Source organism: Zonotrichia albicollis, chromosome 10, assembly GCF_047830755.1.
Source record: "Zonotrichia albicollis isolate bZonAlb1 chromosome 10, bZonAlb1.hap1, whole genome shotgun sequence".
Lineage (NCBI taxonomy): Eukaryota > Metazoa > Chordata > Aves > Passeriformes > Passerellidae > Zonotrichia > Zonotrichia albicollis.
The window spans coordinates 25,632,871-25,645,876 of NC_133828.1; the positions used below are offsets into that span (position 1 = coordinate 25,632,871).

Here is a 13,006-nt window from a genome sequence, read left to right on the forward strand (position 1 = left end):
ATTTACAATATGATCAGTATTAAAGTATTTATGTCACTATGAAGTGTTAAAAAGGAATAATACAAAACAGGTTGAATCAATGGTGCCTTATGAATTTTTTAGTCAATTTTTCTGTGTCTCAGTAGAAGAATTAATAGACATTGCTCTTCCAGGTCCTAAGTACACAGTGCCGATGGTAGCATTTTACAGTGTTTGAGCCAAACCCTGCTGTGGTTGTGTGCTCAATCTGCCAACTCCAGGTGGAGCTCAGTGCGTGGAGAGGCCACTGGATCAGTGTGCAGGTGAGGTGTATGTGGGCACTGGGTGGCTTCACAATCAGTTGTTGGTATTGCTCTCAAAATTCAGACCTGTCCCAAAACCAGTGTCTGATGCTGCTGTCCACACAGCCCAGCTGACTTCAGTCAGTGTGGTTGCAGAGGTTACAGAAGTAAATTGGATTCACTGCTTGCATCTAAGATTTGCTGGGTTTGTTTCAATGGCATTGTATTATAAACCCTCACACCTCAACCTGTCTTCTTACCTTACCACTGAGGCTTGCACTGTGTGACAACAGCCACGGATGTTTGTTTTTGTTTCATTCAACTCCATAAATAAAATGAGAATAACTTTTGTACCATGTGAAAATAATTTCTGCTCTATATTTTTGGAAGAAAAGCATGTGTTATGTTTGTTATGACTTTCTGCACCAGCCACTGGGAGAAGAGGTCACAATGATGAATGTTCAGAGTTGTTAAAGGAAACTCAGCTTGTGATTCAGGAAGTGTCTATTTCTAAAAATGAAATAAATAACATGGCAAAGTTCTTGTTTAAAATCCAGCATTTCCCAACACTAAAAGAATCATAAGGTTTGTTTTTTCTTTTCTGCAAGACAGCACTGTGAAAGAAGTTCCTTATATTGTCAGTTTTAAAACTGGGCAGTAGTTTCTCCTTGCAGCATCAGCTATTTGCATGACACTTGTAGATCTGTCTTGGAGCAGGGGATAAAGGAGCTAAACTGCTATCATGCATCACATGTCTTGTAACACAGCAATCTTCTGTACAGAAGTATGGGAATAGGAACGGTACTTTTTTGCCTTGGAGATAAAGAATGGACTTGAGTGATCAAACTCAACTTATTTTAAGCAGAATGTCAAATGTTGAGGGACCTAGAGAGGGCCCCTTGGCCACAGGACACTGGAAAAGAGAAGATTGCTCAAGGAAATAAAAGCAACTGAATGTTGTTACCAGAACTAGAGTAAAAAATAGGGTATCAGATGTGCACTTGGGAGTTCCACGTGGCAGTGGTGTGAACACCTTTGTCTCACAGCTGGGTGCAAGGACCTGACACAGCGGTACATTGACTCCACGGGACACAGATTGTGTGAGCCTTCATCTTTGAAACGGTATTCAGCAGAAAATAAGGACAATCTCTCACCTGAGATATCCAGGAGCACTTCAAGGGCAAATTCATGGAATGGTTCTTCATGTACACTGGAAGAAAACAGGGATCTTGTAGCCTGTAAGATGGATGTGTTTGGACCATTCAGTTAAAATCTAACTGGAGCATTGGCAATGAGGGGAGTATTGGAATAACTCGGGCAGAAGCAGGGCATGTGTGTATGGTCTCAGTGAGTATGCAGCAGGTAGGTATGCAGATGTAAAAAGCAAAAATGGAAACAGCATGTCTTAAGGGAGTAACCTTTTATGTATATTGCCATTTTGAAATACAGTTTGTCTGTGGTAAATATTCCTGAGTGTAAACTAATGCATGCAGAGGAAGACATCTAAATTTGGACTTCCAAAGCCACACAAGAAGCCAATATAAAACATAAAACAGGCTGAGCAAAAAGTAACATTTCTATCAGATGCTTAAAGTTTGAGCTTTTTATAAAATATTAATCTGGTTCTGTGAATTTTTTTGCTTAACCTTTATTTTGTAAGTGATTTTGTTATTTTTCTGTCCTATACCAAATAAATTTTACTTTTATTTAATTGTTGGTGCAGACTGTTACATTGAGGACAAACACAGTTACTTCTTTGACAAAAGCACTTGTTGGCTTTAGCAGGAGCATAGCAGTGAGCCTGGCAGGAGCTGGGGTGAGCTGTTCCCCTCCTCCTGTCTGCCATGGGACAGCAGCACAGCAGTAATTCTCAGAGCACTTTGGTCCTACATACAGTGAAGGACACCTGCAGATAAGGAGAAATAATGAGTTTACTTTAGGATAAAGAATGATTGAAAACCAGTGGTTTGTGATGCTGTACTTGTACGTGGCTGTTGGGTGAGCTGTGGCCATTGGCTCTTGGCAGGGCAAGCTAGGCACTTGCCAGGGGAAGATGACATGGAAAATCACTGTAGGTAAGTGTAGATTTTTATTTATTGTGTCTCCACTCACAAGGCAGAAAGCTGCCAGAGAATAGGAAACAAACCCTCCTTTTGACTTTGGAGCCCTGTTCTTTATCATATACATTAAGCTATTCAGATAATTTGAACTAGGTTCATCAAAGAAAGAACCTTTTATCAAAGTCCACAGGAGGTTAAAATTCAAGCTGCACTTCCAGCTTCTTCTCAGAAGTTAGAAAGGTCATTTGGAAAGCTAAAAAACTCTGTACTATAATTCTGTCTTGCAAAGAGTTAAACATCAGGTTTACACTCGTGCAAGTTGCGGATCCTTTGACATCTCTGGGGACTGCTTGTTGATACCTTCATTTTACAGACTGACTGAGACAAAGCGCACTTTCTTATGCCACCAACCCTTGTGTAGCCTGCAGACCCAGCAATCCTGATGCCTGGGCTATGGAAACAGAGAAACCATGGTGGAGAGTGGGGGGAAGCTGGTGAGCTGTAAAGGAGCTGGCTCAGCAGGCTGTGAGACCTTTGCAGATGTCAGTGGCAGTAGCCTTGATTGAGAACACAGAGGTATGAATCTGGCCATCAGCTAGTAGGCATGTTTTACCAAAGAAATCGGTTTTTTTTTTCTAGTTTTCAAGAAATCAAACCACTTGCTTGGCTTCAGAAAGAGGGAACTGAGCTGAGCACTCTGTGACCTTGTCATAACCACAACATAGTCCTTCCTTCATTTAACTCAAAAAATGCTGTTGATTTAAAAGAAACCCATGGGCTACCCTGTAAAACAGTTCTGACTGCTCCCTGCAGTTGCAGGAAGGCTCCTGTGTTGCACACAGCACATACATAAATATGCAACTCCTTTGATCGTGGTTCAGCAGTTTCCAGTGACCTTCCTGCCTCCTGTGCACAGGCTGCTCCCCTCTGCCCTCTCACCCAGTCTGACTCCATTTTACACTGAACATAGTAACTTAGTCCCAGCAAATTACTGATGTCAGAACTAAATATTGGCCCATACTTCTCTGTAAAACACTTAATATAGTATTTAGGTTAACTAATGAAATAGATCGATTGGCAATCGAGCTCTTAACCTATCTAAAGATTTCAACAGCAGTCCAGGTACAGAAAAAATCCTGAGGAAAGGATGACTGGCGCAAAAATATTTTGATTAAACATAGAGAATAAATAGGGTGGTTGCTGATAACATTACCTTGTGTCCAATATCTATCTGTCTACTGAAGAACATCAGATAATCTCTTCTTTAATCCTAAAACATATTTGTGGCTTATGATGTATGACTTCAGCAAAAGCTACATTCAAAATGTAAAATAGCAATCTATCATGAAAGCTGTCTATATGATGCTGCAATAAGGCTCTTATCATTCCCATCATGTTTCTTCTTTGTTATTACCACCCTTCTTTTTCCTGCAGATAAAAAAGCTTTTTTTTTTTTCAAGAATGCTGAGATTTAGGCTACATAGATAATTTCTCATTTTCAAAATGGGATTCTTCTTGTTATTTATTTTCTTTTTTTTTGCTGGAATACAGGAGATGCCTCTGCCTAAACACCTTTAATTTAAAGGTGGAAAGAGAGGGCTGTTGGTTGTTGTCCATCCTTTCTCTCTGCTAAACAGGAACAGGTGATCTCTCCCTGTAGTTAGGGCAGGGCTCTGTTACTGTGCTATGCCCTTCTCAAAGGGGACCACTTTGGCTACCTTTTGCATGTGCCCTAAGTGCAAACAGAGTTTGGCTCCAACCTGGTGTGAACACTGTACACAATAAGGCCTGTAACCAGTTCCTTTCTGAAAATGTTTCTGTATTGATGCAAAGATGGCTGTTTAAGCAGTGGGTGTTGGGTGTAACCCAACTTGAAGGAAGCATTCATGTATACAGGGATGTGAAAATGAGTCATTCCTGTCCTTCTCCTTTCTAGCAGAAATTTTAGTAAATTCAGAGTTACTGGTGAGCCCTCGTGTGCCCTGTGGAGCAGCAGAGCCCCTGCATCTGAAGGCTGAGCACTACCAAGCCATGAGAGCCAAAGGCAGCTGAAACAATCAGAGCACTTTGAAGAGAGCAAGGTAAAGGCTGTGGGTGAAAGTCCAGGCTGAAACCCCAGTCTGTCGTTGGTATTTTGATACTGGAACTCGTGTACCTGTAGATAACATCATTGTGCTATTTGTCAGGGACTGCAGAGCCCATCAGTACTTTCTGTGCTGTCTCAAAACCAGCCCTCACTGCAAACTGCTGAAATCCTTCTGCTGAAGTTTTTTCCCCCTCCTTACTTAAAACAGAAACTTTCACTTCTGCTATTTGGCCAGGATCTTGGGTGCCTTATGAAACCTGAGAGCCTTTGTTTGAAATCAGACAGATACATGATCCTTTCCTCTAAATAGATACTTTCATCTCCTGAGCTGTGCCTGCAGGACTGCTGCTGTGCTTTCATCCAAGTGCCAGTCAACTGGGGGGCTGGTGTGTTTGCTCCAGTTTATTGCTGATTTAGAAACAATACCCTGCTGGGTGCTTTAAGAGAATCACCGTATGTGCCAGAACCTTCATTCCTCCCTCTCTCTTACATATGGCCACTTGTGAGCAGGGGCAGGAATTGAAAATACGTTTTTTAACTGGATACGTGTCTAGTCCACGTCCAAGCGTGCATCAGAAAATGAGACGCCGTGTGTGTGTGTGTTTTCAGCCAGGCAGGCGGGCACAGGGGGATGCAGCCGCAGCCCGGCTGTTCTCCCTGTGCCGCGGTCGCGGTGTCTCGGTGGCCGCGCGGTGTCGCCGTGCCCGCGCGGTGCCTCCCGCCCGTCCGGCGGGCCCGGGCCCGGGCAGCTGAGCGTTCAGCGCCGCTCCACGGCGTGCGACAGCCGCCACTCGCCTGCCCTGCTCCCCGAGCCCGGCCACCCGCCGCTGCCGCTGCTGCCCGTGGCGGGACGTGGAACTGCGCGGTACCTCGGGTCCCCTCGGCCCAGCGCGCTCCGCGAGGCCGCGCGCATTGCAGCGCTTCGGGAACGCTACGCGCTCTTTCACCACCGCGGTTTCACTGCAGGCGCATCCGGCTGACTCTTCACGCAGTCACACAGTTCTTAGGCAAGTCACATTCCAGCACTGGCATTAAAATGATGCAACAGCATAATACACCTTACTACTCCACTGCACTTCAACAGAAAGCAGCACACTATTAGACCTAAAAAAATCCAAGTCTTTAGCTTTTTTAAAAAATATTTTTAAACTTCTTTTTTTGTTTGTTTGTTTAACTGTAGCTGGAGAAGGAGCTAAGAATTAAAACAAAATATCTTTTTAAATTGAAATGCCGAGTGGAAGTAACAGAGAGCTCTAAGGTATTTACTTTGTCAATATTGCAGTCTTAAAATCAGTACTTACTCAAAAAGGAAGAGTTAAGAAAGGAAGTTCTTTGTATTGTTGTGGCCATTAATTTAAATGTAGTGACAAACTGCTGAATATAATGAGGAGAAGGTATATTAGCTTTCTGCTGGACAATTCAGGAAGAAGAGGGCTTGTTAATACAGTTCTGTGACACAAGTAGCCGGAAAGATTTAGTAGTGGTGAAATGAATATGAAATAAATAAACAAAAAACTATTGGATTTCTATCACAAGAGGCAATGCACTTCAATCTATACATTTGATGGACAACATTTAAGCTGTATTTGTGTAAGTAATAAATAGGGGCTTGCAAAAAAATAGTGATGTGACCACAAATGCATATTTAGTATATGGAGAGACTTTATGAAGATGTGGGTCATATTCTGAAAATATGACCAAAGCTTTTAATTTGTGATACCAAAATAGGTTTTGTGGGTTGTTTGGGTTGGTTTGCTGGGGTTTTTTAGGGGGGTGGGATATTTGGTGGGATTTCTTTACTAATCAATTTCTTGCTGAATAAGCAACAGCGGCAGCAGGTCACACACCAGAAGCAGCTTATTTAAGCACTGCAGCTTGCTTTTAAATGGTTTTCCTGAGCAAAATGGTTTAATGGTTTTCCTTAGCAGCATCTGCTAAGGAAACTTGTGTGTAGCACTAATAGCTGTCCTGGTTTTGTTTGGTTTTTTGGTGGTGGTTTTGAGGATTCAGGCCAAAATTGAGTGGTCTTCCAGTGACTGAGCACTCAGAGTACTGAGAACATGTAAGTAATAAGCTGCCTATGCCAAAATGGGTGAAAAGGTTTTCTTAGGTTGAGGAAGAGCTGTAACTCTTATGCTCTGTTCTTAATAATTTCACCCCATACTGTTTTTCTGTTAGTATTTGAAAATACTATACTATAAATATTATAAAAGTACTTAATATTTTAAGTGTCTACATACATTAGATACAGCTCTAACCATAATATGAGGCAAATGGAAAAAACTTGATAATAATTTTTCAGCTAAAGCATTTGTAATCTCTAAGTTGAAATACTGATTTTTTTTCTTTGACTTTTGCATATTTTCCCCAGTTAGTCTGGTTAACTACGTAACTAATTTTTGAGTACTTGCATTTGAGTTTAGCACACTTACCTTCTTGCTGAGCCAAGCAAAATGTTGATGCCCTAGCATTAAGGATGGAATTTGTATGTTTAGGAGGTCTCTTCTACTTTGTTTTGTCTTCCCTGAAGCAGTTTCAGAAAAAAAACTTGTAGTGTTAAAATCACATGGGGTTATTCTGAACTTTATTTAATTCCATATAATTTAACTTGAACTTTTCTTTATTTTTTGCTTTAGAGAGGTGAATTTCACCATGCACAATATTTACTGGGCTTAATTTCTAAGCGGTCTATTTCAACACACCTGAACATACATAATTACTGCTGAAGTCTTAGTTTGACTTTCTGTAATTTGTCTGTACTAGCTTCATGTATTTTCTTTTGGCAGATACAGTATTTTGAAGGCTATAATTGCACCTTCAGTTCTGTGGAATTGTCTCAGCCAGAGAACAAAGTGGAAGTGAATGCGTGGAGTACAGTAAACACTGTTTCAAAACCAGCTTGGACATACCACTGTCTTACAAAAGATGCTATGTGAAAAATACCAATTAAGTTCCCGTAACCAACGCAGATAATGAGGTGGACAAGTGCGAAATTATAGATGAGCTGATAAATTGCTTTCTTAAGAAGGAAGATCTTTTACAAAAGTATTCCAAGGGAACTGAGGTGAATGTAAACACCCAATGCATCCCTCATAATTTCTGTGTTAACAAGCTTAAGCTTATGAGTAACATATGGCATTCTCCTGATCTCTGTGTTATATTGCTTTAAGGACACTCAGAATTTCTCTCAGGTGTTGGGTTTTTCTCTCTAAGCCTCAGAAGTTTTAGAAATTCTTTAATGGGACAAATGCTTTTTGTGTGACACCACCCTCCAGAGACACAATCCAGGGGCCTATTTCCTGTTTACAGATTAATTTTCCTCAGGTTTCCCTTGTTGCTTAATCAACCATGTGTGTATTGTGCACTATAGTTTATTTGCCAGTAACCACGTGAGTCAGTGTAAGTGACCAGACACATCTAGGTATTGATAATCATTTCATGTCCTTCCTGCACGTCCTACGCACAACTGTAGGACAGCAGACATCACAAACCAACTAACTTTCTGAACCCTGGACTACAGTTTTCGATAACCAAAGTTAGAAATGCATTTTTGGATGGGGTCAGCTAAGAAAACAGAGGTTGAGCACGGGTCCTGCCTTGTGCATTATATAATCCATTTACTTGTTAAGCAATGAGCTGTAAGAAAAGGGTGTTTTTTTCCAGTACTGGAGTTACAAAGCCACATTGTCCGTAGGTGTAAATCCAATATTCATATAATGTGTGGCTCATTGTCAATAGCCAAGGAGCTATTGAGGAAGTATTTTTCCTGTGATTGATAAGGAGATTACCTAAGAAGGGATAATGTCTCTATCCATTGCTGCAATTACTGTGTTGGTACCTGGATTTTTCCATGCTGTTGAAAACAAGGTGTGCAGCTGTCTGTAAATTTCCAGACAGATTTCATCCTGATGCATTTGCTGACATTCTTCTTGTCTTCTCGTATTCTGTATTCTTTCTTTTTTTCTATTCTTGGAAAAGGTATATTTTTCTAATACCCCACTGAGAGGTAATTTGGAGAATTTTCCACATTTTTAATCAATAGTGCTGTTTTGAAGCTCACCTGACACTTGCTACTGTAAGGCAAGGTTGTCTCAGTTATCACCACACCCTAACAATTTGACTACAACTTCCATGCTAGTTCTCTAGAAGAAAAAAATTAAAAATCCAATTTTAGTGTTTTCAGAAACAAACTGGAGAAATGTACTTGCTTACAGTAAATTCTTGAGTGCTTTTCTTTGTGATACCCCATAATTTCGGGTTTTGCAACAAGTGCTTGAGTTTACTGGTGAAGTAGCCTTCACACCTTGCTATGTTTACCAGGGAAGTAGCCTTCACACCGAGTACAAAGATGCATTTGTGACTTCCCAGGAAACCTTTCCAAGGTGGCTCAGTTGTATGCCTTTGTAAAATGTTTTTATGTGGTCGCTGCCAGTCCTTGAAAGGGACATTGTCTGAAACCTGCTGTCACTGAGAGTGAACCTCTCGCAGTTCCTGTGTGGGCCCAGCCTGTGTGTGTGTAATTGTTGCAGGGAAATGAGTGTGATGAAAGCCACAGGATGGCTCATGTAATGGTTGCTCCAGATGCTTTTCAATGCTTGAACTGCTGCCCAGATCAAAAAGCAGAAATTGTCTCCCACATCATCTATTGACAACTTTGGTGGTACGTAAGTGGATGGAAACATAAGTAGTGGCACATAAGTGGATGGAAACACCCAATTTGAATGAAAAACAACAAAAATCAAGGGGGAGAGTAGTTAATGATTATACAATGTTATGTCATTTTAAGGGAATGCTCAAGAGGATTGAATTAAAATTTTGGGGACAACTTTCAGCTTAGTGGCTTTTGGAAGGCTTGGCTTTGCAATGGCAGTAACTGTGTTTTCTGTGATCCACAGTTCAACTGTGATCTGAGCTGCCAGTGGTAGAGGGTAGCTGTGATAAAGAGCTGATGGTCTCTATAAATCTGTCCTCCCAGGAGGTTGTACACAAAAAACTTGCCTTTCCCATGCATTATTTGTACTGTTATAGCTGTGGGTGTAGTTATGTTTGGGTGTTAATTTAATACATGGGGGATTTTTGATACTTCTGTGGGTTGGTAAAACTCCATGAGAATTGATGTCCATGGCTGTTACCCTTAGTTTACAGAGATCTTCCAAGGAAAAAGAAATTTAACTCTACTATAAAGGCAGGATGTTGGAACAGAAAGATGCTCAGTGGAACACAAGGGGATGTTCAAGGCCAGAGAAAATGTGGCTCAAAGAAAGCACCTATGGAGGTTTGGTTAAATGTTCAGGGAGAAGAGAGGAGGTGTCAAACAGTGAGAAAATACTGCCCTTTGGTGTTCTTGTATGGTCTTTGGATATAGTCAGGAGTATCCTGTATATTGAATACTGCATTAGAAAGATTTCTTGACTTCAACATTATGTTATCATTGCTAATTATCCAGGCTGAAAAAAACCAGAAAGCCATGCTCCTAACATTTCCCAGCCAAGTGGAGAACTGGTCCTGTAATCTGGTGCTTGAGTTATTCACAGTGCTGTTCTGATGGTACAGTCTGGTTAATAATGATTTCATGTTTCTTAACAGGGCAAGGGATAAGACCCTCATGTTCTTCTTTGTTCATCTCAGAAGATGCTGCATGTCAATGAGAGATAGTTGCTAGGCTGTTTATAGTATAGTTTAAAAGATTAAAATCTGCAAGAGGAAATATGCCATATTAAGTCCTATTTATATACTTTTGCTTCATTTATTTAGACAGCGGATATAATAATTTTATTGTATTTTTTCACATGCCTTTGATACTACATTTTCATACTTTCAAGTATTTTACTTTTTCTGGGTTTTGAGGTTGTTTACTATTTACTTTTTTGAAGTATTACACTTTTAATTTGTTTGTGTTCCCCAATAGATGACACAAGACTCGGGTCAAGTGTGCTTACCTGATTTGGCATGCTGTGCATGCCAGAGCTGAGGTGGAAAGAGCTCTGTCCTGTTACTGCTGATCCCTTGGGAAATCAGGCTGGTGGTTGGTGTATATCAATAGCAGTCAATGAGCAGCCTATCCAGCCAAATGTATGCTCTTTTCAAACAGCTGAAGGATTCTTGTATTTTAAATACTTTACTAAATGCTAAAGCACTAATGATCTTTTCAAAGGGGAAAAAAATGTATTCAAGAGAAGGGAAGGCATGCATTTTTACCAAGAGTTCTTAGTATGGTCTGGTATTCCTCCCTTGCTGCTCCCCAAAGCACATCCCTCTAAGGTGTCATGTCTATAGGAAAGAATGAATGACAGAAAGCCAAAAAATCAGAAAGGCCTTATTATACTGTATTTCCAAAACCAATCAGTCTGAAAGTGCTCTTTGTCAGGTGCCAAGCAGAGAAACTTCAACAGTGAAAAAATTAACAAAAGAATCTTCTTTATTAGTGTTTGCATCAAAACAAAGTCTCACCCTAACGTTACCAGTGGGTGAGTGTTACCCAACAAGCTGCACCACCTTCCAGCTGTAAACATACATCATAAACCTTGGCACAGCTTTGGAATAATCCCTTGCTGATCTTTTGCTTGGGCTGTGTGGGCCCAAATTTGGGACAGGATGTAGACAGGAATGAGAGACAGTGAGGAGTCAAGCACTGACATGGCTGCTTCATGTCAGCTGAGGTTCTAGTAAGTGTATACACTACTAGTACAGAAAGATAAAATTTAAGCATCAGTATCTTTAAATTGAATTTAAAGCAGATATATGATAGTATTAAATTAAATTTAAAGCAGACAATGTACTATCTTCTAAGAGTTTCTAGCTGCCATGTTTATCCCCATAAGTTTCTGTCCCTGGCTGCATTTTTTTACAGGATTTTTTTAACTCTATTTCCAATTAATCCCCTTAAGTGTTATTTCTGTTATATTGCTGCTCTTGCTATATAATATAAATTTCTGGTAAGCATTTCAACAGTAGACCTTGTGAACAGAATTGACTATGGAAAGAATTTGTATCTGACACAATGCTTCATAAATTGTCAATAACATCTTTTGATAATTCTCTATTCTGTTTTGGTCTTTTTTGGATGTTAGCTGAAGGGGAAAGAGGGCTTGTTTAATTAGGTTTTTTTCCTAGAAGTTCCTTGCAAGTTTTTTGAGTTTTTTTTTTTTTTTTTGCTGGAAGTTTGGAATGGGAAGCTACTGAGCACACAGACTGGTTGACATTCCACTATTTCACCTATTGCTGCCACTTAGTGAGTAAGGGAAGCTGGTTAGTCTGATCAGGAGGGGAGAATGAGGTACACTGAATTCACTCCTTCTATCTCTGCAGCAGCAGAATCTGGCTTAGCTCTCAGTAAAAGGACAGCCGGAACTGCTGTGCCCTCAATTGCAGTGCAAAGGGAAAGCCTTGAGAAAGCTGCGTCCTCGTTTTTTGCAAGAGAATCTTCTGTCATTACCAATCTTTAGTTTTTACTGGGGAAACAAGTGACTGGTCAGATCTGTGGAGCCGACGGCACGTGGAAAACACGGGGTTGTGTTTCTAAGCGCTCTGACTGCCGGGGAAAGTTGGAACGGGAGTAGGAGGCTGAGGGCCAGGGGAGCCGGCGCCGCTATCGGGCCCGCCGAGCTGCAGGTGACGCTGCCTCGGGCCGATAACGGGGGGTGACCCTGCCCGGCCTCCCGCCCGCGGGGCTGCGGGCAGCTGGCGGCAGCCACGAAGGCCGCCCCGGGAGCGGCCGGGACCCGTTCCGCTCTCGTACTCCGGGGGCGGCGGACTCCCGAGCGCGGGGGAAGCCCCCGGGGCCGAGGCGGCGGCGGAGACCCGGGCCGCCCCCCGCGCGGCGGCCGCCGAGCCGCCATCTTGCGGCTGCTCCCTCCCTCCCCCGGCCGCGCCGCCGCGCAGCCCCGGCCTGCCCGGGGTCCGCCCGGAGCCCGCCCGCCCGCGGCGCTCCGCCGGCTGCGGCTGCGGGGCTGTGGCTGGCGGGGCGGGCCGGGGCGGGCCAGACCTCCCCTCCCTGGCCTCGGTACCGGCGGCCTCGGCCTTAGAGGGGTTCTGAGTTTGGCAGAGCACAAACCCTCCCCACGCACCCCGGTGCGGAGGCGCCTACCGAAAACTGAGTAGGTAAGCTGCCCGCTCCTTTCCCCGGCTTCTGGCGCTGTTTTCTGCTGAGGCAGCTGTCAAGCAGGACAGTGCTGCTGGTTTTTTATCTTTGACTGAAATGCCGTGTGCTCCTAGCTGGGGTGACCATGGGAAGACAGCAGCGATGGGCCGGGAAGGGGCAGGCGAGAGGCGTTGGTTTTGTGTTAGCTCTCTGGCTGCAAGTCAAGGGATTTTACATCCCGCTTTGGCAAGTGGTGCAAGTGAGGTGCTTTGAAAGGGGTGCTGGCAAGAAAATGTTATCTACCTTTTGAAAAATGTTTTGCTGTGTGCTTCAGAAGTATATATCTATTTGTCGACAAGCCCCAATGTCAGCTTAAGCGAAAATTACGTGGAGGTATATTTTTCATTCATTTTCTGAGTTGACATTCGGTGCCGCTGGCAGCTCTTGCTTCATTTGGTCTTGTCTGAGCTGCACTGCCAAAGTTTTGCGGAGCTTGAAGCGCTGCTGTGAGCTGTGCCAG

At 42.6% G+C, this 13,006-nt stretch overlaps 1 protein-coding gene and 1 long non-coding RNA gene across 4 annotated transcripts in view; one reads left to right on the top strand and one right to left on the bottom strand.

Moving 5' to 3' along the window:
* Positions 1-655: 655 nt before the first annotated feature.
* Positions 656-12,034, bottom strand: LOC141730460 (uncharacterized). Its single transcript, XR_012581967.1, has 2 exons — positions 10,605-12,034; positions 656-2,166 (listed from the first exon to the last, which is right to left on the bottom strand). It is a non-coding gene; the product is annotated as an uncharacterized LOC141730460 (long non-coding RNA).
* A 237-nt stretch (positions 12,035-12,271) lies between these two features.
* Positions 12,272-13,006, top strand: part of GPR155 (G protein-coupled receptor 155) — a 31,119-nt gene continuing 30,384 nt past the window's right edge. Inside the window, exon 1 of one of the 3 annotated variants that reach the window (XM_074548459.1) lies at positions 12,272-12,506. The gene's annotated coding sequence lies outside the window, so the exon portion shown is untranslated. The remainder of the gene's footprint in view (positions 12,507-13,006) is intronic. The other 2 variants (XM_005484079.4, XM_005484078.3) reach the window with 2 other exon arrangements.